At 40.6% G+C, this 17,080-nt stretch overlaps 1 protein-coding gene and 1 pseudogene across 3 annotated transcripts in view; one reads left to right on the forward strand and one right to left on the reverse strand.

The window, feature by feature from the left end:
- The window catches only part of LOC123809900, a 38,386-nt pseudogene extending 21,383 nt beyond the window's left edge, over positions 1-17,003 (reverse strand).
- AMPD3 (adenosine monophosphate deaminase 3) overlaps positions 15,377-17,080 on the forward strand; it is a 45,422-nt gene continuing 43,718 nt past the window's right edge. The window contains exons 1-2 of one of the 3 annotated variants that reach the window (XM_045825548.1): positions 15,377-15,943; positions 16,357-16,600. The gene's annotated coding sequence lies outside the window, so the exon portion shown is untranslated. Of the gene's footprint in view, positions 15,944-15,964; positions 16,320-16,356; positions 16,601-17,080 lie in introns of those variants that run through there. The other 2 variants (XM_045825546.1, XM_045825547.1) reach the window with 2 other exon arrangements.

Here is a 17,080-nt window from a genome sequence, read left to right on the forward strand (position 1 = left end):
TCAAATTTTTAAAAAAGACTACTAGAGATACAGATTTATATCACTATAGTTAACAAGCAACCTAAGGACATGTTAACTAATGCCTGGAGATATTAGTTCATAATAATATAAATATGCCATCATGATCATCAAGACATGTAAATTCTGTATACCCAGAGCATGACAAAAAACCTCTATAACTTGGGGGGCAGGATTTTCCAAGTCATGCAATACTTAGTTGTGTACTTTTGTGAGCTGTTATTGCATGAAATCAACATGCTCAGAAATCTTCTTTGAGTAAAATCTCTTTTACTTAATAGTAAAAGGCAAATTATTATTGGGAAAAACCATTGTTCTCTATGCTGTGGTTAAAGTGACTAGATTAGTACACAGAGAAGGTACTAAGAAGACAACACCTAAAAATGTATTCTATAGAAAGACACACAGAAAACATTGTTGATTTGAAGAAAAGATTTTAGACCACATGGTGTATGAGTATTGTGGAAGGTTAGATCCAAGGTTGAAAGAAAGTTGCTAATATGTTTCACCTTAAGTCTTTGCCATATTTTTTGATGATAATACTTTTTTGTGATTTAGTAAAGAAATGTTTACAATATGAAAGACTTACTTAGTATAACATGCTGTGGTTTTATGTAAGAGTAACCATGGATGGAGTGGCTATCCTGACTGAAATACAAAACAGGGGGCCGGGGCCAGGGAGGGATTACATATGTATAAAACTCATTTACTGCATCACTCATTTATGAATTATAGCAATAAAGAAATGGAAGTTAGAAGAGCATTACAGGATGTCAATAATATGGTTAGTTTGAAAAAAGCCAAAATACAGTAGAATCTTTACAATATCTTGTGATGAGATGTGGAATGAGACTATGAAAATTTTTTGGTTTTTGGATCTAAGATGGCGGATGAGTAAAGTAGAAACTACACAAACCTCCTCCCAAGACCAAAATGGAATTGCAACTAAATTGTAGAGAAATCATCCTGAACAACCAACCAAATACTAGCTGGAGAGAAGCCTTGTAGCCAAGGACAGACAAAAGGAACAACTTCATCCCAACACGACTGGTTGGCAGGGCAGAGGAGGTGCAAGAGGGTTGGCTTGGCTCACACAGGAGGCAGCTAAAATTCCAGAGGAATATTTCAGTGGCTGGGGGTCCTCCTGAGAAGTGTGTGGTCTAAATCCCATGCTGGGCACCAGAGCCAGGAAAAGAACCCAGATAACATCCAGCTGTGAAAAGCATCAGGGTTCCTGTCTTCCAGGGAGAAATGGCTAAGGATGCAAGGAGCCTCTTAAAGGACCAACATACAAAATTCCATCTGCAGCCACTTACCCTGGGCTCTGGCAGAGGGAGAGCAGAGTGGACTAGAGACCCATGAGGAGAGTCTGGGGCTGGTGGCTCTGGGGAGAGAACTGAAGGAACAGCCACCAGAATTTCTGTGTTGAGTCATTCTCCACATTGTGGAGAGCCATTTTTCTTAGGCAGAGCATTCACTCTCAAGTAGCATTGGCCTGAGGGGAAGCAATAGCCACACCTGCAGGAATTACTGTGCCCTACCCTGTGGAGCTTAAGCCAGGCTACTGAGGAATACAGCTGGTGGTTATCTTACTGAGTAAGTTTAACAACTAAGGATGATCTCTGGGAACTATGAGACTTTAGCTGACCCTCTTCTAGGCTTGGTGCTGGTAAAAGTGACCCTTGGTGCACAGCTTGGATCTCTCTACACACAAACAGGCTCACAAGAGGAAGCCATGAGCTATGTATTGCTTATAGCTCCAAACAGGTTGTCCAGGGCTGGTCATGGGCAGTCACTAACCTAGGCCTGCACCAGAGTCTTTGTAGATCTACCTAATACATAGAAACACACAGAGAGGCAAACAAAATGGGAAGACAAAGAAACAGGCCCTAAAGGAAAAACAAGAGAATCCTCCAGAAGGAGGAATAAATGAAAGGGAGGGAAGCAACTTATCAGATATGGAATTTAGAGTAATGATTAAAAGGATACTCAACAGCATGAAAAAAGACATAGAAACCATAAGGACCAGTCAGAAATACAGAATGCAGTATCTGAAATAATGCACTGGAAGGAATAAATAGTAGGTTAGATGAAGTAGAGTATCAAATCAGTGATTTGGAAGACAAAGTAGGAAAAAAACACTCCAGCAAAGTAGCAAAAAGGAAAGAGAATTAAAAAGAATGAGGAGAGCTTAAGAAATATCTGAGAAAACATGAAGCATAATAATATCTGCATCATGGGAACACCAGGAGGAGAAGAGAATGAGCAAAGGACGAAGAACCTATTTGAAGTGATAATGACTTAAAACTTCCCTAGTCTGGTGAAAGAAAAAGACATATAAGCCCAGGAAGTGCAGAGAGTCCCAAACAAGATGATCCCAAAGAGGTCTACATCAAGACATATCATAATTAAAAGGCAAAGCTTAAAGACAAAGAGAGAATCCTAAAAGCCTTGGAGAAAAGCAGGTTGTTAATTACAAAGGAGGACCAATTAGACTGTTATCCGATTTCTCAAGAGAAACATTTTGGGCCAGAAGGGATTGGCATGAAACATTTAAGGTGATGAAATGCAAGGACATGAGACCAAGGTTACTTTACCCAGAAAGGCTCTCATTTAAAATGGAAGAAACAACAAAGAAAGAAAACTTCAGGTCAATACCACTGATGAATATTGGCGCTAAAATCCTCAACAAAGTATTGGCAAACTGCATTTAGCAATATGTTAAAAAGATCATACACCATGATCAAGTGGGATTCATCCCAGGGATGCAAGAATGGTACAACATTTGCAAATCAATAAACATAATACATCACAAAAACAGAACAAAAGACAAAAATCACACAATCATATCAACAGATGCAGAAAAAGCATTTGATAATGTACAGCGCTGATTTATGACAAAAACACTCAGCAAAGTGGGACTAGAGGAGCATTCCTCAACATAATAAAGGCCATATATTCTCATCATACTTACAGCCAACATCATACTCAATGTGCAAAAACTTAGAGCTTTCCCACTAAGATCAGGAACAAGACAAGGATGTCAGCTTTCACCACTCCTATTCAACATAGTATCAGAAGTCCTAGCCACAGCAATCAGACAAGAAAAAGAAATAAAAGGCATTCAAATTGGAAAGGAGGAAGCAAAGCTGTCATTGTTTGCAGATGATGTGGTAGTCTACATAGAAAATCCTATGGACTCCAACAAAAAACTATTCGACCTAATAAGTGAATTTGGCAAAACAGCAGGATACAAAGTCAGTATTCAGAAGTCAAAGGCATTTTTGTATACCAACAATGAAATATCAGAAACAGAAATCAGGAAAAAAATCCCATTTGATATAGCAATGACAAAAATAAAGTACTTAGGAATAAACCTAACCAAGGATGTAAAAGACCTGTACTCAGAAAACTACATAACACTGAAGAAAGAAATTAAGGAAGACACAAATAAATGGAAACATGTACCATGTGCATGGATTGGAAGAATTAACATCATCAAAATGGCCATACTACCCAAAGCGATTTATAGATTCAATGCAATCCCTATTGACATCCCAATGACATATTTTACAGATATAGAACAAACATTTCAGAAATTTATATGGAACCATAAATGACCCTGAATAGCTGCAGCAATTTTGAGAAAGAAGAACAAAGTAGGAGGGATCACAATACCTGATATCAAACTCAATTACAAGGCCACTGTAATAAAAACAGCCTGGTACTGTCATAAGAACAGACACATAGACCAATGGAACAGATCAGAGAGCCCAGAAATGAACCTAAGTCTCTATGGCCAATTAATATTTGACAAAGAGGAAAGAAGTATAAAATGGAGTAAAAATAGCCTCTTCAACAAATGATGTTGGGAGATCTGGACAGCTACATGCAAAAAAATGAAGCTCAATCACCAACTTACACCATACACAAAAATAAATTCAAGATGGATAAAGACTTATATATAAGTCATGACACAATAAAAGTCCTAGAGGAAAACATAGGCAGGAAAATCTCAGACATTCCACACAACAATATTTTCACTGATATCTAAAGCAAGGGACATAAAGGAAAGAATAAACAAATGGGACCTCATCAAATTAAAAAGCTTCTGCATGGCTAAAGAAAACAGCATTAAAATGAAAAGAGAACCAACTATATGGGAAAATATATTTGCCAATGATACCTAAGACAAGGGTTTGATCTCCAAAATATATAAAAAACTCACAGGACTCCACTCCAGGAAGGTAAAAAACCCAATTAAAAAATGGGCAAAAGACTTGAACAGACACTTTTCCAAGAAGGACATACAGAGGGCCCAGAGTCATATGAAAAAATGCTCAGCATCACTAGCCATCAGAGAGATGCAAATTAAAACCACAATGAGATACCACTTCACACTGATGAGTGTGAAGCAACAAAGAACAAGTGTTGGAGAGGATGTGGAGAAAAGCGAACCCTAGTGCACTGTTGTTGGGAATGCAGACTGGTGCAGCCACTGTGGAAAACAGTATGGAATTTCCTCAGAAAATTAAAAGTGGAACTGCCTTTTGACCCAGCGATTGCACTGCTGGAATTATATCCTAACCCTGAATGACCAATTCAAAAGAATTTGTGCACCCCTATGTTTATAGTGGTGCTATTTACAATATCCAAGTGCTGGAAACAACCTGAGTGCTCATCAGTAAATGAGTGGATCAAAAACTATGGTACATTTACATAACGGAATACTATACAGCGGAGAGAAAGAAGGAGCTCCTACCCTTTGCAACAGCATGGATAGAATTGGAGAGCATTATGCTAAGTGAAATAAGCCAGGTGGTGAGGGACAAACACCATATAATCTCACCTTTAACTGGAACCTAATCAACAAAAGAAAAAAGAGCAAGAAAAATATAACCAGAGACATTGAAATTAAGAACAATCTGACAGCAACCAGAGGGGAGGTGAGAGGGGATAAGGGGGTGGGGGAAGGGTTCTCAGGAACAACTATAAAGGACACATGGAAAAAAACAAGGGGAGGGGTGGAAGCAAGGGAAGGAGGTGAGTTTGGCTGGGGTTGGGGGGAGTGATGGGGGTAAATGCAGACAACAGTAATTGAACAACAATAAAATAATTAAAAATAGAAATAAAATTGAAGAAATAAAGAGCTTCCTAGACAAGAAAATGCTAAAGGAGTTTGTTAATACCAAGCCAATAATGTAATAAATGTCAAAGGGCTTTCTAGAAGAAGAAGAGGGACTTCTGGCCAAGATGGAGGTGTAGGTAGATACACTGTGCCTCTTCACACAACCAAAACAAGGACAACAACAATTTAAAAACAAAAAACAACCAGAACTGACAGAAAACCGAACTGTATGGAAGTCTGACAACCAAGGAGTTAAAGAAGACACACTCATTCAGACCAGTAGGAGGGGTGGAGATGGGTGTGAGGAGAGGACTCTCGGTGAGGTGGTGGCTAAAGGACCAGAGTGGGCAAGGCAGTAGTGGGTGGACTGGCAAGCCAGTGGCTAGTGGTGCTGGTGATCCCACATTCACAAGCGGATAAACCAGGAGGAACACCTAGGGACTGAGACAATCTCACAACCCAGGGTCCCAGCGTGGGGAAATAAAGCCTCAAACCACTGATTGAAAACACCTGTGGGGGTTGAGTTGCCAGTGGGAGAGACTCCCAGCCTCACAGGAGAGTTCGTTGGAGAGACCCACAGGGTCCTAGAATGTACACAAGCCCCCCCTCCTGGGAATCAGCACCAGAAGGGCCCACTTTGCTTTTGGGAAGAGGGGGAAGTGACTGGAAAATCAGCAGAGAGTGGAGCAAGCACCATTGTTCCCTCTTGATCCCTTCCCCACATACAGTGTCACAACCCAGCAAAGTGGGTTGCCCCGCCCTGGTGAACACATAAGGCTCTGCCCCTTATATGTAGCAGATGTGCCAAGACCTGCCCCCCCCCACCAAAAAATGGCCCAAATGTAAGAACAGATCAAAGCAGCAGAAAAAATACAACTAAGTGACAAAGAGATAGCCAACCTATCAGATGCACAGTTCAAAACACTGGTCATCAGGATGCTCACAGGATTGGTTGAATTTGGTCATAAATTAGATGCAAAAATGAAGGCAATGCTAAATGAAATAAAGGAAAATGTACCTGGAACCAATAGTGATGGGAAGGAAACTGGGACTCAAATCAATGGAATGAACCAGAAGGAAGAAAGAAACATTCAACCAGAACAGAATGAAGAAACAAGAATTCAAAAAAAATGAGGAGAGGCTTAGAAGCCTCCAGGACATTTTTAAATGCTCCAACATCCAAATTAGAGGGGTGCCAAAAGAAGAAGAGGAAGAGTAACAAATTGAAAACTTATTTGAACAAATAATAAAGGAGAACTTCCCAATCTGGCAAAGGAAATAGACTTCCAGAAAGTCCAGGAAGCTCACAGAGCCCCAAAGAAGTTGAACCCCAGGAGGAACACACCAAGGCACATCATAATTACATTAGCCAAGATTAAAGATCAGGAGAGAATTTTAGAAGCAGCAAGAGAAAAGAAGACAGTTACCTACAAAGGAGTTCCCATAAGAGTGTCAGCTGATTTCTCAAAAGAAGCCTTACAAGCAAGAAGGGGCTAGAAAGAAGTATTCCAAGTCATGAAAGGCAAAGACCTATGTCCCAGATTGCTCTATCCAGCAAAGCTTTCATTTAGAATGGAAGGGCAGATAAAGTGCTTCTCAGATAAGGTCAAGTTAAAGGAGTTCATCATCACCAAGCCCTTATTATATGAATGTTAAAGGGATTTTTATAAGAAAAAGAAGATAAAAAATATGACCAGTAAAATGTCAACAAACTTACAATAATTAACAACCACACCTAAAACAAAAACAAAAAACAACTAAGCAAACAACTAGAACAGGAACAGAACCACAGAAATGGAGCACACACGGGGAGTTATCAGCAGGGGAGTAGGAGGGGGAAAAAGGAGGAAAAGGTACAGAGAATAAGTAGCATAATGGTAGGTAGAAAATAGACAGGGGGAGGTTAAGAATAGTGTAGGAAATGTAGAAGCCAAAGAACTTATATGTATGATCCATGGACATGAACTAAAGGGTGGAATGTGTGTGGGAGGGGGTGTGCCGGGTGGAGGGGAATAAAGGAGGGGGGAATGGGACAACTGTAACAGCATAATCAATAAAATATATTTTTAAAAAAGAAGAAGAAAAGGAGGAGGAGGAGGGGAAGAAGAAGAAGAACAACAACAACAACAACAGAGAAAAATAGTTTAAAAATAAAATGGCACTAAATACGTATCCATCAGTAATCACCTAAATGAAAATGGCTTAAATGCTACAACGAAAAGACATAAAGTAGCTGAATGGATAAGGAAACAAGAAACAAACTTGTGAAAGATATACACAGACTAAAAGTAAAGAGATGGAAAAAGATATTTCATGCAAATGGAAAGGAAAAAAAAGCTGGGGTAGCAATACATACATCTGAAAAAATAGATTTTAAAAGGCTATTTGTAAAAGTGTACTAGAAGGCTAAAAAGACTTTAGCCTTTTAAAGTCCAAGGCGATAGTAAGAGACACAGGACACTGCATAATGATAAGGGGAATAATCCAACAGGAGGATATAAACCTAGTAAACATTTATGTACTCAACACAGGAACACCTAAATAAGCAAAGGAAATATTGATGGACATAAAGGGAAAGACTGACAGAAATACCGTCATATGAGGGGATTTTAACACCCCTATTAACTTCAGTGGATAGATCTTCCAGACAGAAAATCAATAAGGAGACAACAGCCTTAAATGACACACTAGATCAAAAGGATTTAATTGATATCTTCAGAGCATTTTATCCCCAAATAGTAGAATATACATAGTTTTCAAGTGCACATGGAATGTTTTCTAGGATAGACCACATGTAAGTACACAAAACAAGTTTCAATAAATTTAAGAAAATTGAAATCATCCCAAGCATTTTTTCTTACCACAATGCTATGAAACTAGATATCAATCACAAAAAGAACACTGAAAAAATACACAAAGACATGGAAGCTAAATAACATGTTTTTAAACAATGGGTCAACAACAAGATCAAGGTAGAAATAAAAATATATCTTGGCACAAATGAAAATGAGAATACAAAATCTGTGGGACACAGGCAAAGAAATCCTCAGAAGGAAATTCATAGCATCACAGGCTTATTTAAAAAATACAAGAAAAAGCTCAAATAAACAATCTAGACTTCTGGTCAAGATGGTGGCATGTGCAGACATAGCTCACATATTCACACAACCACATCAAAATTACAACTAAAATATAGAACAACCATCACTTAGAATCTTCAGAAATCAAGTTGAATAGAAGCTTGACAACTATGGAATTAAAGAAAACACATCCATCCAGACTGGTGGGAGGGGCGCAGACACAGAATGGGCTGGTCTCTTGCCCACATGAGGTGGATAAAAATTCAGGAGGGATATGCTGGGAGTGAGTAGTCCCAGCCCCACACCAGGTCTCCCATCCCAGGGTCCCAGTGTCAGGAAGATAGTCCCTACAACTTCTGGCTGCAAAAAACCAGTGGGGATTGAGACAGTGGAAGAAACTGGTGGAGCCCCAAACAGCTCCTCTTAAAGAACTCACTCATGGACTTACCTACTCAGACTCACTTCCTCTGAGCTCCAGCACCAGGGTAGCAGGTTGAAAGGCACTAGTGGTATACAGAGAGAAATGTCTGGAATTGAGGCAAGCAGAGGCCATTGTCCCTTTCTAAAACCTTCCCCCACAGAGCCAGCAAGCTGGTGCCATATCTGAGACTCTATCAACCTGGCTAACACTGTTGGCCCTGCCTTGGAGATCTTCAGAGACTCTGCCCAACCCAATTTATGGGCCCACCCAAACTGCTTTTCCATATGAATGGCTGGTCTTGGTTCATGCTTCACAACTTTCTAAATCCTCTCAAACACCCAACAACTGGCCTCAGTGAGCCCCAGGTTCACTACCAGCAGCCAGCCTAAATTCACAGCTTGGCTTTGTCTGGGAATCTAAAGCTTGGCACAAGCAGTAACCATCTCAGATTGCTTTACAGCTCAGGCAGGGTAGCCCCAGGCAAAATACAGGTGAGGGCTGATTTGGGCATGCACCACCCAGAAAACCGCAGGACCTGTGCACCCAGTGGACTGTTACAGAACATGTAGAAGAACCACCACCCTGCCCCTGCACAACTGATCCTCTGTGGAGGGTGGGGGGTGGTGGTCAGTGGTCACAGCCAGTCCTTGCAGCTGACTGGCATGGGTAGATCCCTGCTATTGATCTGCCAACAGCAACCAAGGCTCAACTACAAGAGGAGGGGGTACTCAGCCTACATGAAGGGTGCACTTTGAGTACCCAGTTTGGACGACAGGGAAAGCTGTGCCACTGGCCCCTACAAGACACCTAGTACATTAGGCCACACTACCAAGACATGGAGTCAAAGCAGCTCTAGTTAATATATAGAAACAAATACAGGGAGATTGCCAGACTGCCAAAATGAGGAGACAAAGAAACATGGCCCAAAGGAAAGAACAGATCAAAATGCTACAAAAAGAGCTAAACTAAATGGAGATAAGCAATCTACTTGATGCAGAGTTCAAAATACTGGTTATAAGGATGCTCAAGGAATTTAGTGAGGACCTCAACAGTATAAAAAAGATGCAGTCAGAAATGAAGGATACCCTAATTAAAATAAAGGACAATTTATAGGGAATGACAGTAGAGTAGATGAAGCCAAGAATCAAATCAATGATTTGGAACATAAGGAAGTAAAAAACAACCATGCAAAACAAGAAAAAAAAAAGAACCCAATAAAATGAGGATAGCATAAATAGCCTCTGGAACAACTTCAAGAGGTCCAACATTTGCCTCATAGTGTTGCCATAAGGTGAAGAGGAAGAGCAAGAAATTGGAAATCTATTTGCAGAAATAATGAAAGAAAACTTCTTTAATTTGGTGAAGAAAATAGACATGCAGATCCAGGAAGCACGGAGAGTCCCAAACAAAATGGATGCAAAGAGGCCAACTCCAAGACACAAAATAATTAAAATGCTAAAGGTTAAACACATAAAGAGGGAATCTTAAAAGCAGGAAGAGAAAAGAAGTTAGTTACCTATGGGGGAGTTCCCATAAGATTGTTAGATGATTTCTCAAAAGAAACTTTGAAGGCTAGAAGGCATTGGCAAGAAATATTCAAAGTCATGAAAAGCAGGGACCTACAGCTAAGATTGCTGTACACAGAAAATATCATTTAGAATCAAAGGGCAGATAAAGAGCTTCCCAGACCAAAAAAAAAAAAACCAAAAAACACACACACAAAACACAAAACCTAAAGGAGTTCATCACCACCAAACATTAGTATATGAAATATTAAAAGGACTTATACAAGAAAAATATCAGAATTACGAACAATAAAATGGCAAAAAATACAAATCTATCAACAATTGAATCTAAAAAAACAAACTAAGTAAACAAGAAAAACAGAGAGAATCATGGATACAGAGAATTTTTTGATGGTTGCCAGATGGGAGGGGGCTGTGGGGGAATGGGCAAAGAGGTAAGGGGATTAAGAATAGGTAGTTACAGAATAGCCATGGGATGTAAAGTACAGTACAGGAAACAGAGTAGCCAAAGAACTTATACACATGATCCATGGACAGGAACAATGGTGGAAGGAATTGTCTGAGAGAGTGTAGGATGCTAGGTGTGTAGGGGCAATGGGGGAAAATCAGGACAACTGTAATAGCATAATCCATAAAGTATAAGTAAAAAAATAAAATAAAATTACATATAAAAGTGAAAATAGACTAGAAAGTAATGAATAACAATAATAAACTATTTTTAAAATTTAAAAAGCTGACTTTATACTTAAAGAAACCTGAAAAAGAACAACAAACAAAGCCTAAAGTGAACAGAAGGAAGGAAATAATAAAGATCAGAGCAGAAATAAATGAAATAGAGTCTAAAAAAATACAAAAGATCAATGAACCAAGAACTGGTTCTTTGAAAAGATAAACAAGATTGACAAACCTTTAAACAGACTCATCAAGAAGAAAAAAGAGAGAGGACTCAAATAACATCAGAAATGAAAAAGAAATAACAACTGACACAAAAAATACAAAGGATTGTAAGAAGATATTATGAACAACTATCTGCCAACAAATTGGACAACCTGGATAAACTGGATAAATTCCTAGAAATATACAATCTTCCAGAACTAAATCAGGAAGAATCAGAGAATCTGAATAAAGAGATTACACTTAGTGAAACTGAAACGGTAATCAAAAAACTTCCAACAAACAAAAGCTCTGGATTGAATGGCTTCACAGGTAAACTTTACCAAACATTCTGGGAAGAACTAACACCTCTCCTCAAACTATTTAAAAAAATTCAAGGAGAGGGAAAGCTCTCAAGCTCATTTGATGAAGCCAGCATTATCCTAATTCCAAAACCAGATAAAGATACCACACACACACACAAAAGAAAATTACAGGCCAATATCCCTGATGAACATAGATGCTAAAACTCTCAACAAAATATTAGCAAACCAAATGCAGCAATACATTAAAAAGATCATACACCACGATCAAGTGTCAAGTGGGATTTATTCCAGGAATGCAAGTTCTGTACAACATTCACAAATCAATAAATGTGATTCACCACATTAAAAAAATGAAGGATAAAAACCTCACAATCATATCAACAGATGCAGAAACAGCATTTGATTAAATCCTGCACCCATTTGTGATAAAAACCATCAGCAAAGTGGGAATAGAGGGAACATACCTAAACATAATAAAGGCCATATATGACAAACCCACTACCAGTATCATATTCAATGGGCATGATGGTGGTAGTTCCCCTTAATATTGGGACCAAGACTGGTATGTCCACTTTCACCTCTCTTACTCAATATAGTACTGGAAGTCCTAGCCATAGCAATCAGACAAGAAGAAGAAATAAAAGGCATCTAAATTGGAAAGAAGGAAATAAAACTGTGTTTATTTGTAGATGGCATGATACTGTAAGTAGAGAACCCCAAAGATTCCACCAAGAAACTCCTATAACATAAATGAATCCACTGAAGTAGCAGGATACAAAATTAACATCCAGAAATCAGTTACATTTTTATATGCTAATAATGAACTAACAGAAAGGGAAATTAAGAAAACAAGTCCAATTACCATTGCTTCAAAAATAATAAAATACCTACAAATATATCTAACCAAGGTTGTAAAAGATCTGTACATGGAAAATTGTAAGACACTGAAGAAAGAAACAGAAGAAAATACAAATAAGCATATACTGTGTTCATGGAGAGGAAGAATTAACATCATTAAAATGTCCATGCTACCCAAAGCAATCTATAGATTCAATGTAATTCCTATCAAGATTCCAATGTCATATTTCACAGAACTAGAACGATTATTTCAAAAACTTATATGGAAGCCCTGGCTGGCATAGCTCAGTGGATTGAGTGCAGGCTGCGAACCAAAGTGTCGCAGGTTGGATTCCCAGTCATGGCACATGCCTGTGTCGCAGGCCATGGCCCCCAGCAACCACACATTGATGTTTTTCTCTCTCTCTTTCTCCCTCCCTTCTCTCTCTAAAAATAAGTAAATAAATAAATAAAATCCTAAAAAAAAAACTTATATGGAAACACAAAGGCCCTGCATAGGAACAGTGATCCTGAGAAAGAACAAAGTTGGAGGAGTCATGCTACCTAATATCAAACTAAACTATAAGTCCATAGTAATCAAAATAGCATGGCACTAGCATAAAAACAGACATATAGATGAACAGAATAGAATAGAGAGCCCAGAAATAAACCCATACCTATACAGTCAATTAATATTTGACTATTGGGAAAATTGGGCAGATATGCGCAGAAAAATGATACTATACTATCTTCTTACACCATGAACAAGAATACATTCAAAATGGATTAAAGACTTAAATATTATACCCAAACTATAAAAATCCTAGAAGAAAAGATAGGCAGTAAGATCTGGACATTGTTCATAGCAATATTTTATCTGATATACCTCTCCAGGCAAGGGAAACAAAAAAAAATGGGACTACATCAAACTAAAAAGGTTTTGCACAGCAAAGAAGACTATCAATAAAATAAAAGGGCAAACCACAAAATGGGAGAATATATTTGCCAATACATGTAATAAGGGGTTAATATCCAAATTTATAAAGAACTTACAAAAATCAACACCAAGAAGCCAAACAATCCAATTTAAAAATGGGCAAATAACCTGAATAGATACTTCTCCAAAGAAGTTGTACAGATGGCCAACAGACATATGAAAAGATGCTCAATGTCACTAGTCATCAGAGAAATGCAAATTAAAACCAAAATGACACATCACCTCATTCCTGTCAGAACAGCTATCATCAGTAAATCAACAAACAACAAGTGCTGGCGAGGATGTGGAGAAAAGGGAACCCTTTTGCAGACTGGTGCAACCACTGTAGAAAGCAGTATGGAGATACTCCAATACATTAAAAATGGACACGCCTTTTACCCAGCAATCCCACTTCTGGGAATATACCCAAAGAAACCCAAAACACTAACTGGAAAGAACATAAACACCCCTATGTTCATTGCAGCATTATTTACAATCACCAAGATACGGAAGCAGCCCACGTGTCCATCAATAGATGAGTGGATAACACAACTATGGGACATTTACACAATGGAATACTACTAGTCCACAAAGAGAAGGAAATTTTACCCTTTGCATCAGCATCTATGACGTGGAGAACATTATGCTAAGTGAAATAAGCCAATCAGAGAAAGACAAATACCATATGATTTCACTCATATGTGGAATCTAAAGAACAAACTGAAGTAACAAACAAAACAGAGACAGACTCATAGACAGAGCAGGCTGACAGCTATGGGGGGTGGGAAAGGGGGTGGAGGGATCGATCAAAAAGGACTCATGGCCAACACCATGGTGACTGCAGGGGGGAGGATGGCATAAGGGAGTTAAATGGTAATGGAGAAATACAATAAAAATACATAAAATAAAAGAAAAATAAAAAGTTTTATATTACTCAAAGGTTTACTGATTATCTCAAGGCAAAAAACTTGAAAGTTGTAAAATCAACAGATGTGTTTCTTTAACAAGAGAACAAGTATTCCAAATTTGCTGACCTCTAGAGTGCTGGCTCTTGTGACCGTCACATGGGCACAGGTGTACACCCATACAATACCCGTCACGCAAAGTTAATATTTTAGCAGTGAATGTAACTCTGCTTTAAAAGAATCCTGTTTTGGGGAAAGCACTTTGAAATTGACATTTGTAATTGTTACCAATATCATGTAATTTTAATGCCAAAATGAAGTGGGTCAGTGTTACCTATAAGACTGTCATAGCTGCAGTCTTCAAAATTAAGAAGTATACTTTTAAACCTGTTTTATAATCTTTCAAATGAGGAGTTTCAAGAATTAAAAAAATCCCATTGTCAAAAATATTTGCAAGAACAACTGATGAAAACATAATTCAAGATGTCGGCTTCGTGGACAAAGAAGAGTTTTCTGGTGGAATTTCACATTGATAGATGGGATTTAAACAGTGAGAATTATGACTTAACAAGTGTAGTCAAAGATAGAATTCTTCTATTTGGGTATATTTCTTTCTGAGTTTTTTTTTTTTTTTTGCATTAACAGCCATTAAGACCAAGTATTGATGTTAACTGAACTTAAAAGCACACTTTCTAGTCTCATAAAATATTAAACTGATTTATTAAACCCACTTTTAATCATGGTGCTCTCACCAAACATATTTTTGCTAATAACTTTGAAGTGAAAAGAAAAAGGTATATTGTACCATTCGTTAAACATGAAGTAATTTAGTCCTGGCCAGGTGGCTCAGTTAGTTGGCACATCTTCCTGGGCAGCAAAGGGTTATTGGTTCGATTACCGATTACCCATCAGGGCACACAACCAGATTGCAGTTCCATTACCCCACCACCACCACATCAGGGTGTTTAGGAGAAGCAACAATTGCTGTTTTTTTCTCTCTCTCTCTAACATGAATAATTATATCCTCAGATAAGGATTAAAAAATGAAGTACATAATTTAAAATTGTTTCATCTTTACCACATCCCTTAAATGTTTTTTAGTGTGCTTTATAATATATTAATACAGCTGCATGTGCAAATCGCTTGTAAACAAGTTGTAAATATCAGGCTACAGGTAAAAAGAATAAAACTGGTGCTTAAATGAGACAACCATGAAAGCAGCTGGCACAGTGAGGACACAAAGTGGGTACTCACTAATGAATAGTTTTATTTCTCACTTGGTGACAAATTTGATGGGAGAGATGAAAAGGACAAAGTCAAAATGTCTCCCAAAGGGTGGTTGGGGGAGAGGTGCTGGTGCTGCCTTTCACTGGCGTTCTCCTGGGAGGAAATTAGGAGTTTGATTTTGGTTACATTTTCATGCGCCTAAGAACCTCTATGTGGAGATGTGTCCCAGGAACCTGGACATACCATCTGCAGCTCTGGAGCATTCTGGGCTGGAGATGAGGTTCAAGAATCATTAGCAGGTAGAAGGTTGTTGAAACCATGGAGGTGGGTGAGATCCCTAGAGTGGGTCAGCAGATGAGAGGAGGTAGGCGGCTGTGAGACCCCGGGGGAACGCCGCAATCAAAACCTTCTAGTGGAGGTACGTGCAAAATTTCAAGAGAGGAGAGGTGGCGCCAACTCTGAAAACTGCGTACTCTAAGCATTCAAGGAAGGCGTGGTCAGCAGGTTCAAATACTGAGAAGAGCGAGTAAGGGAGCTACAGAGCCCTCACTGACTTTGGCAACTAGGAGGCCAGTCGGGAGACAGGGAGAAAAACCTATGCTTGCGGGCGCGTCCAACTACAGGAAGTAAGTCACCTGTTTGAGGGCCGTGACCCCAACCTCACTTTGGGAAAAGTCCGGGTGGGAGGGGAGGTTTGGGCAAAAATCCGCACTCGGTGGGGAGCGTCCTGGGGCCGGTGGGTGGCGGCGGAGGCGAGGTCCCGGGGGAGCCTGGCTGGAGTCTGGCCCCGGCTGAAACTGGTGCGCTCCGGCCGGTTGGCTGAAAGACACAGCAGCCCCCGGCGTCTCAAGTTTCCCGGAGGCAGCGCGGTCCGGGTGCTCAGGTAGCTGCAGGCAGGCCTGGTTGGCGGGCGGCTAGCAGGGCTGACCTGCGTGTTGGTGGCGGCCCGCGCCCTCTTGCTGCGGGTCCCGGTCCCTCGCCTCTCCTCCGCACCTTGCCCAGGTAAGGCACCGACAGAGGTGGTTTCTTCCCTGCTAAGGCGGCTCTCCTTCTCCCTCCGGCCGGGCCCGGGGCTCTGGGGCCGAGGATCCGCATCGCTGTAAGCTGGGAACGCCCGGCCCTCGCCCCTGCCACGGACTCTGGCTCCCGCCGAGATCACGCCCGGCTGGCTGCAGTGCGGGGCAGCCCCTTATTCGGAGCTTACGGAGTGCTCTGCCACCTGCTCTCCTGCCCTGTGGGCCGCACCCTCCCGGTCCACGGCAGGGCCCCGTGCCCCGAACCTGGTGAGTGCTCGAGATGCTGTGCTGCTGACCTTGGGTCCTGCGCCGGGCGGCCCCCGCTGCCCGGGGAGAGAGTCGGAGTGCCCTTGGGTCGGGACCTCGGCTCTGGACTGCCCAGCTCACCGAGGTGCCAGTGCAGAGTCGCCGACCCTGGGCTCCTCCCCTGTCCGGCCCCTTGCTTGTGTTCCTACCCTAGTTTCTGCTTTGGCCTGGGCTTCCAAGGCCTCAGGTGAGCCAGCGGCATCTCAGCTCTCTGGTGGCCTGAACTGGATTTGCGGCCTCTTAAGCGCCGGGGACTGGTGCGTCAGGACTGGCCGGATGCTTACTGCTGAGGTGGACTTCCACCCGGAGGCAGGGGGAAGGACAGGATGACAGGGTGATGGGGTCGGTTGAGGCCTTCATCCATACCTCTTTGGCTCTTTCTGGCAAAGATGGTGTGTTGAACTCTGGCAGTCTGCTTTCTGACCTTGAACTTCCTGGTAG

The sequence above is a fragment of the Phyllostomus hastatus genome, unplaced genomic scaffold, assembly GCF_019186645.2.
Source record: "Phyllostomus hastatus isolate PE091 unplaced genomic scaffold, TTU_PhHast_1.1 phas_scaffold_585, whole genome shotgun sequence".
Taxonomy (NCBI): Eukaryota; Metazoa; Chordata; class Mammalia; order Chiroptera; family Phyllostomidae; genus Phyllostomus; species Phyllostomus hastatus.